Consider the following 7391-nt stretch of genomic DNA (forward strand, 5'->3'; position numbering starts at 1 on the left):
GACTAGCTGTCAGTTCAGGCACCCATATTCTCTATCTTGGCTAGCCTTGTTAGCCTCTGTATCAGTCAGATTAAGTTGTAACAAATAACCCTCAAGTCTCAGTGGTTTATAGCAACAGAGATCTATGTTTTACTCACATTATTGGTCTTTGAGAGTCAGCCGTAGGCCTGCTTCACGTCCTCTTTATTTCAGACTGACTCTGTTGGGATGTGCTGGCCTCTTACGGAGGGAAAACAGTGTAATAGTGGACCTTTGATATGCTCTCAGAACTTCTGCTGGCAAGGGAAGGGTACAGGATCTGTCTACCCATATTTCATTGATCAAAGCAAGTTACCTGATCAAGCCTGATATCCCCAGGCAGGAGTGTGATCCTACTAAGGGAGGGGCCTTACCTGGTGAGACAGCCAGTATATCTGAACATATAATCTGTTTCAGCCTCCTACTTCTCCTTCCCAAGAGTCAGTCTTTCTCCACTCCTGGCTGCCATCAAGTTGTTAAAAATTCCAACCTGATCTTATTATTACTCCCAGCCTTACAAACCTCTGTCATCTCTCAGCAACCTGGGGCAGTGCTTCCTAACATTCTTTGCATCACAGTATCATAGAAAATTCTATATCTACAATATGTGGGAATGAGAGAGATGAGAATGTGCAGGGCTGGAGGGGACTAACCCCTCCAGCTAGCTGCCCAGGTCCCACCTGGCCATTCTGTGGGTAGTACATACCTGTATTTTGGTACATACCTGTAAGCCATGCATGACACAGTATTTTGGTACATACCTGTAACCCATGCAAGACACAGCCATTGGCATATTCTGACTTATGCAACAGAGTCTAAACTCTTCGTTCTCCCTGGAAAGGCCTTTCTTCCCTTCTCTGCATAGAAAACTCTTATTCAATACCCAGCTCAAATGCTCATCTCTGGCGTCAAGCCTGTTGTGACTCCCTAGGCAGAAGTAGTCACTTCTTACTTTATTGGTTTGTTGATGTCTCTGGAATGGCACTTATAATCTTCTAGTGTAATTATTTGTACCTTTGTCTTCCCTACTTTATAGTGAGTTCTTGGGAGCAAGGACTTTATCTCATTCTTTTTTTCATTTCCAGCATGCTGGTAAATACTAGGCGCTGAAAAAGTGTTTGTTGAACAAATAGATAGATGATGAGTGATAAAAAGAATACTGCCACTGATTTTAACATAGGATTGTATACTTCTCTCTGTTTCATTGTAAAGGAGAGATACTGGTACCAAGGTTTGCTGGTAACTGTTTTTCACAGTTTCTGATGTTTAACTGCACAAGGTTACATAATGTCTTACCTAAATAATTTAAGCACGAGTTCTTAAAATGTTCTTTATCGACTATAATTTTTCTCTCTTACATAACCCCTGACAGCATATATCAGTTGCTACAGCAACTTGTGCCACCTCTGGACTTCTTATTAAAAGCATATATGTCTTTTTAACACCTTCCCATATTTCTTTCTTTACTGACACACACACACACACACACACACACACACACACACACACACACCTCATTCCCAGAAACAGAAAGTTCCCTTTCGTGCATTCTGTTTATAGGGGGTTGAGGAATAATACCAGGGGTGGGGAAGATGTCATGAAACTGATATTTTGATCTACTTCTAAAGTGAGTTGTTCCAAGTTTATCCTTTTGACCCAGCAATTTCTTTTGTAAAAACTGAATATATGAAAAAACAATAATGCAAAGATTTTTATAAAAGAATATTCTTCAAAATAAATTGTGCAAATTTGCTATGTACCATTAAAATCATGTTTTTGAAAAATATTTTTTAAATGGGGAACATGGTCACTGTATGAATCTGATAAAAACAAAATGCAAAATTATTAGTATGGTTTGACCTAACTTTTATCTGTGTGCAGAGGAAAAGGCTTGGGGGCATATATCATGGGGTGGTAGTGAGGATTAAATGAGGTAATATCTATAAAGCATTTAGAATGATCTCTGGCAGATAGTAAATGCTATGAAACATCTCATAAATAAGCAAGTAAATAAATAAATAAATTTGTTGATGAACAGCCCAGAATTTTTGTTCAAAGTGGCATTTGAATGTAGCTATTTTCAACTTCTTGTTAAATGTCAATAAGGTGCAGACATAGATGAAAAGTTTTAACAGTCTCAAACACTAAGGGTGAAATAAAGCCTGATGCTAAAATAGAAGAAAAAGAGGTTGGATGAGAACTTTAAAGCCAATAGAGGTGAATTGAGGAAAATCTACCTGGACCTCAACTCACAGTCTCTTGAATTGGCTTGCAATTGGGAAGGGGAGGGGTGGTGGTGAGCAGGAAATGGGGGGAGATAGGAGAGGATGAGAGAGGAGAGCAGGCAATACCAACAGTGAGGCAGTAGGCTGGGCTCTTCTGGAAGAGATGACCAGTTCTCAGGGCAGGAATGACCAAGGAATTGCTAAGAATGGGATGTCCGAAGGTTGGTTTTAAGTTCTTTACTGTGCTCTGTACCTGAAACCTTTGGTGACAGTCTGCTGCATCAATCCAGTGGCTGGATTGTGCTTTGTGGGGTCAGGGATGGGGTGGTGAGGGATGTGAGGTAACACATCCCAGAAAAGGGACAGTATGTGCCAGAGAAAAATGCCAATTGAGAATCCGGAATTCTATGGAAACAGGAAATCAAAGCCACAATGAATAGGAGAAATGTAATTCCTCTAAGAAGTTTTGGAGATACTAGGTGGGATGTTGGTCTTCCTAGCACACAGAATGAAGATTCTAGATGTTCTGTTGTGGTTAAGAACAGAGTGACCCTGACAGGACAGAGGACTATCATCTGGGTTATAAGTCCAAGATGACATTACCTCTATTATAAAGCAGAGATGAAACAGAAAGGAAGTGATGGATAAAATAAGGAACAGTTGTAAAGAGACTAAAATACACACAAACCCCAAACCAAACAAAAGCAAGCAATGGCAGATTTAAAATCCACATTGAAGTTAGTAAAGAACAGAATTGATGTGGAAAATAGAGTCATTGAAGTGGAGTGCAAACTTGAGTAGTTCTCTTAGAATGCAGGTGGAAAGAAAAGAAATAATGATCAAAGAGAAGATAAGAGATAAGGAGGACAGGGAATATAAACCAATCTACAGATTGTTGGTCTCTGATGGAGGAACTGAGCCCCAAGTCAAAGATGTAACGGAACATATTTTCTGGAAATGAAGAAAGAACTGTACACGCGGATTGAGCATATGTCAGGCAAAATCAGTGACAGGAGAATCTTATAGACACTTGCTCTGGGAGAAAGTTGTGTGTGTATTGTTTCACCCACAGTGATGCAGAAAAGTACTCTCTGAGAATTAGGCAAGAAGAAAAAGCAGAAGCTTACTTGCCTTTTTTTTTTTTTAAGAAAGGAAAAAGAGTGGAAGGTAACACACCACCATGTGAATACTACTTATCTCTGAGTGGTAGGGATACAGATTGTTTTAATTTCCCTCTTTTGTGCTTTTTGTATTTTTCAAATTTTCTGAAGTGAATATGTATTACTTTAGTATCTTGACCGAAAGAAAAAAAAAGAAAAAATATTTAAAACAACTTTGCCTTTCCATCAGGGACCAGTAATATCCTACGTTTCCCAAGGAGCTTTATTAAAAGTGTTTTCTAACCCATCTGTACTTGGCTCCCCTCTCTGGCAGTTGAAGAAATCTGATGTTATTACTGTCTTTGCATTTCTGTGTCTGCCTCATGCTACTTACAAGTTCCTTAAGGGCAAGTCTCCTTCAATTTTGAGCTCTTCGTGTTATTCACTAAATAGGTACTCAAATATATTTTGAAAGAGTGTATGGAAAGCATAATTAGACATCTGAATCAACTAGTCAAAGATTTAACTTTAGGTATCTATATTAAATTCTTCTTCAGTAATCTATTTATCACTATGGGTCTGCCTTCCTTTAAATTCATTTGAAATAGGTTGCCATAATGGACAATGCTATCTAAATTATCCTTGGCAATTTTAGCTGTGAGTGACTTCTGGCCTGATGTCCACTTCCTTCTGGGCTGCAAAAACAGTGTCAACATTCGCTTTCTAGCTCTTTTCATTTAGAGAAAAAAAAGTGACCTCTAAGATGCTGAAAGCCCTACATTACATTTTATTAGTTTAACTTGGCATTTGCAAATGAGAAAGAAGATCCTTTTTTTGTGCCAGAATTGGATGGCTCAGAATCCCAAACCCTTTCTTTATGTGTTTGTCTCAGTCAACATGTGCCCCAATATCGTTGCATAATAAATAAACACCAAATCTCACTGGCATGCAAAAACAAGCACTTATTTCTCGCTTACACACCTGCAGTTGACTAGCGTCAGCTGATGTAAGCTGAGCTTGCCTGGGCTTGGCCTGGGCTGTGGGTTGGGTCCAGATTTGCTCTACATGTTTCTCATCCTCCAGAATACATGGTATTCTCATGGAGAAAGGAAGGAACGCAAAGGACAGACGCAACCACGCAAGCACATTTCACGATTCTCTACTTGCCAAATGTTCTCTGACACCCCATTGGCTATGGCAAGTTACATGTCCAGGCCCAGCCTCAACAGCAAGGGCAAGAGGTGCTGGGAGCGAATATTCACGGAACTATAAAACAATCTACTACAATGTTGCAGCGCTTTTTATCTTCATGGTGTTTCCTCTGCCGCACTGTAAATGTTATTATTCAGGTAAATTGAGAGGCACCAGGAATGGCATCAGAAGTTATGGTCCACCATATTTACTTCTTTTCTAGACTTTTATAAATTCCAGGTAAAATCATTTCCAGTTAATTATTAAATCTGGGGAACATTTTGCACATTATGCATTTGGATCATTTTAGGACCCCTCCTTTTTCTTCTGGCTATCACCTCCCAGACAGCTTATATGCCAAAAAGCGTTTTTCACAATGAATCCCTACCTACAGGTTTCTTAGCTGTCTGTTAATTTGCCTATAACAGTGTCAAGCAAAGCTCTTCTAGACAGAGGTTCCAAGAAATGAATAATAATGTGCTTGCAAGGACTTGGAAGTAAGTGAGGATAGCAAAAGTTGATCAAAGAGATATTGTTCACTGAATACGTACTTCATCATAAAATGAAACTTCTGTTTCTTCAATATTAATTTGAAGTTTTTTATACAGAGCATCTTTAATAGGGTAGAAACCTTGAGAGAGCCTTCAAGGGGACATACACAGATTTTAACCTTTTCGTGTTATAATAAAAGAAGTGTACTATGGATCACTATTTCCCTGAAGGAGAACAGAATTTGATCCATAGAAAAAATCAAATTGATTTGTTAAGTGCTAATATTATATAATGTCACATAATGTTAACCTATCATGATAATCTATTAACATTTATTAAATGATTACATTATGATATGCCTGGTACTTCTATGATGGCATAAATATATTTTTTCTCACTTATATCCTCATAATAGCCCTCCGAGGCAGATATTATATCCCTCATTTTGTACCATAACATGTTATTAAAAGCAGATAGAAAAATAGATATGCCTCTCTAAATTTGAGATAGAGGATAAAATAAGAAAGCAAGAAAAACAGAGAAGACTTAAAATTTCACATGCCTGGGCATATTGTTTTTTTTCTTTTTTTTTTTTTTTTTTGAGAGTGAGTTTTCCAGTTTCATTATGGAGGAAAAGGTGTTGTCAGCATTGAAACCATTGACATCAAGTCAGAAAAACTTATTTAAGTTTATTGTACTGATATTTCATCAAATGCAAGTTAAAGGATTCTAAATTCAATGACCCACTTTCTCATCCTGCCTTAGTCCATATGATGTTTTGACTATGGCTGCACATTTTCAGCATGCGTTATTGATTTTTATCTCACTCGTTTCTATTGGCACGTTGTTTTAACAGAAAAAGAAAAGGTAGTAGGTTATAAACTGAGATTGTATCCTGATAGTGCACCGTAAGCACTTTCAGGGCTCCTCTGAAGCAGGCCTCCACGTGCTAGGATCTCCAACCCTCTGGCTATAATAAAACTTTCTATGTTTGATTGTGATTTAGCTCATGAGTTGGTTTGAGGTATCTAAAGTGTAATCAATTAATTAAGCTCCAGCCCCATAGCTGACATTCTACATTCTCTGATATTTCCTTTTAAACTGGGGACATTATGCTGATTAAGGGTTTTGCCTCTATTTAACACTCCACATATTTCATGAATTTTCAGGATTTGAACCTCTGTGTGACATTGGTTTGAATGATTTCCATCAAAACAAATTGAGCCCCAATGCTTAGAACTAATAAATTGCTTTGTGAGTTGTCTTCTCCCTTTGTTTCAATACTTTTACAATTTTCGTTGTCATTTAAATGAAATACCCTTGATCTTCTTGGTATCATGATGGGTTCCTATTACTCCCAGCTTCAAGAATCCGGAAGCAAGTTTGATTTTGTGCATTGTTGTTTGCAGAAGGAAGGACCCTGCTAGCTGGGTGCCCAAAAAGGAAATGCCCTTGTCTGCATCCTTTCTCTGGAGCATGATTCTGTCTGTGCGAAGGATTATTCTTGCTGTAATATCTCTCAAAGTGATTGAACAAGCAATTTTTTTCTTTTCTCTGATGTGCTGCTTGATATTCTGAATGCTGATGATGCTCTTCAAAGTATTTTCAATCTATTCATTTCACTGACCCCAACGAGGGTGGTCATGTCCATAGAAAGGCTAAATTTTGGGCTGAGATAGTCCCTTTCTTTTAAAAAATCAAACAAGTAACAGATCCAGGAATGGATACCTTATTTAGGTTTCACATTTGTTCCTAACTTATACATTTTAGTTGCTAGTGGTGGTACCTTAAAAGGCCACCTGCTACTCATTTTTAAGGATTCTAAAGGTACAGATCAAAAAAAATGATGGAAGAAGGAGTGGGATTTCTTTTCATTTCAGATCTGTCCGTGTGCCTCTCCTCCAGACCTCCTCTTCTCAGATTTTCTAATTTTGTTCCTTCCAGCCCCCCAACCAATGATGCAAGCCATTCATCACGGAGTCTGTATACATTCTTACCTTGGGCCATTTTCTTTCCACACAAAGTGAGTGATAGCAATTAATAATAATAAAACAGCAAAATCATATAAAAATACTTTGTACAACTCTGGTTGCATAAATTTAAAAGATTGTTTGAAATAGATAATTTTCTCGAAAATATGTGCACACATCGAGGCTTGACTCAAGGAGAAGTAGAAACCATAGAAAGATTAATAACCATGGAAGCCACCAAAAAGGCTGAGAGAGAATTAACTCCAGCATTGTCACTGGGGACCTAATTATTTTAGAATTGAGTTCCTTCAAACTTTTAAGAATCAGATAATTCTCAGGCTATATAAATTTTTTTTTTTTTTTTTTTTTTTTTTTTTTTTTTTTTTTTTTTTTTT

The 7391-nt window shown here is 37.7% G+C and overlaps 1 protein-coding gene across 1 annotated transcript in view; it reads left to right on the forward strand.

The window, feature by feature from the left end:
• Positions 1–7391, forward strand: part of CFAP58 (cilia and flagella associated protein 58) — a 96736-nt gene that overhangs the window by 21849 nt on the left and 67496 nt on the right. The gene's annotated exons all lie outside the window — the stretch shown is intronic.

Source organism: Physeter macrocephalus, chromosome 20 (assembly GCF_002837175.3).
Source record: "Physeter macrocephalus isolate SW-GA chromosome 20, ASM283717v5, whole genome shotgun sequence".
Taxonomy (NCBI): Eukaryota; Metazoa; Chordata; class Mammalia; order Artiodactyla; family Physeteridae; genus Physeter; species Physeter macrocephalus.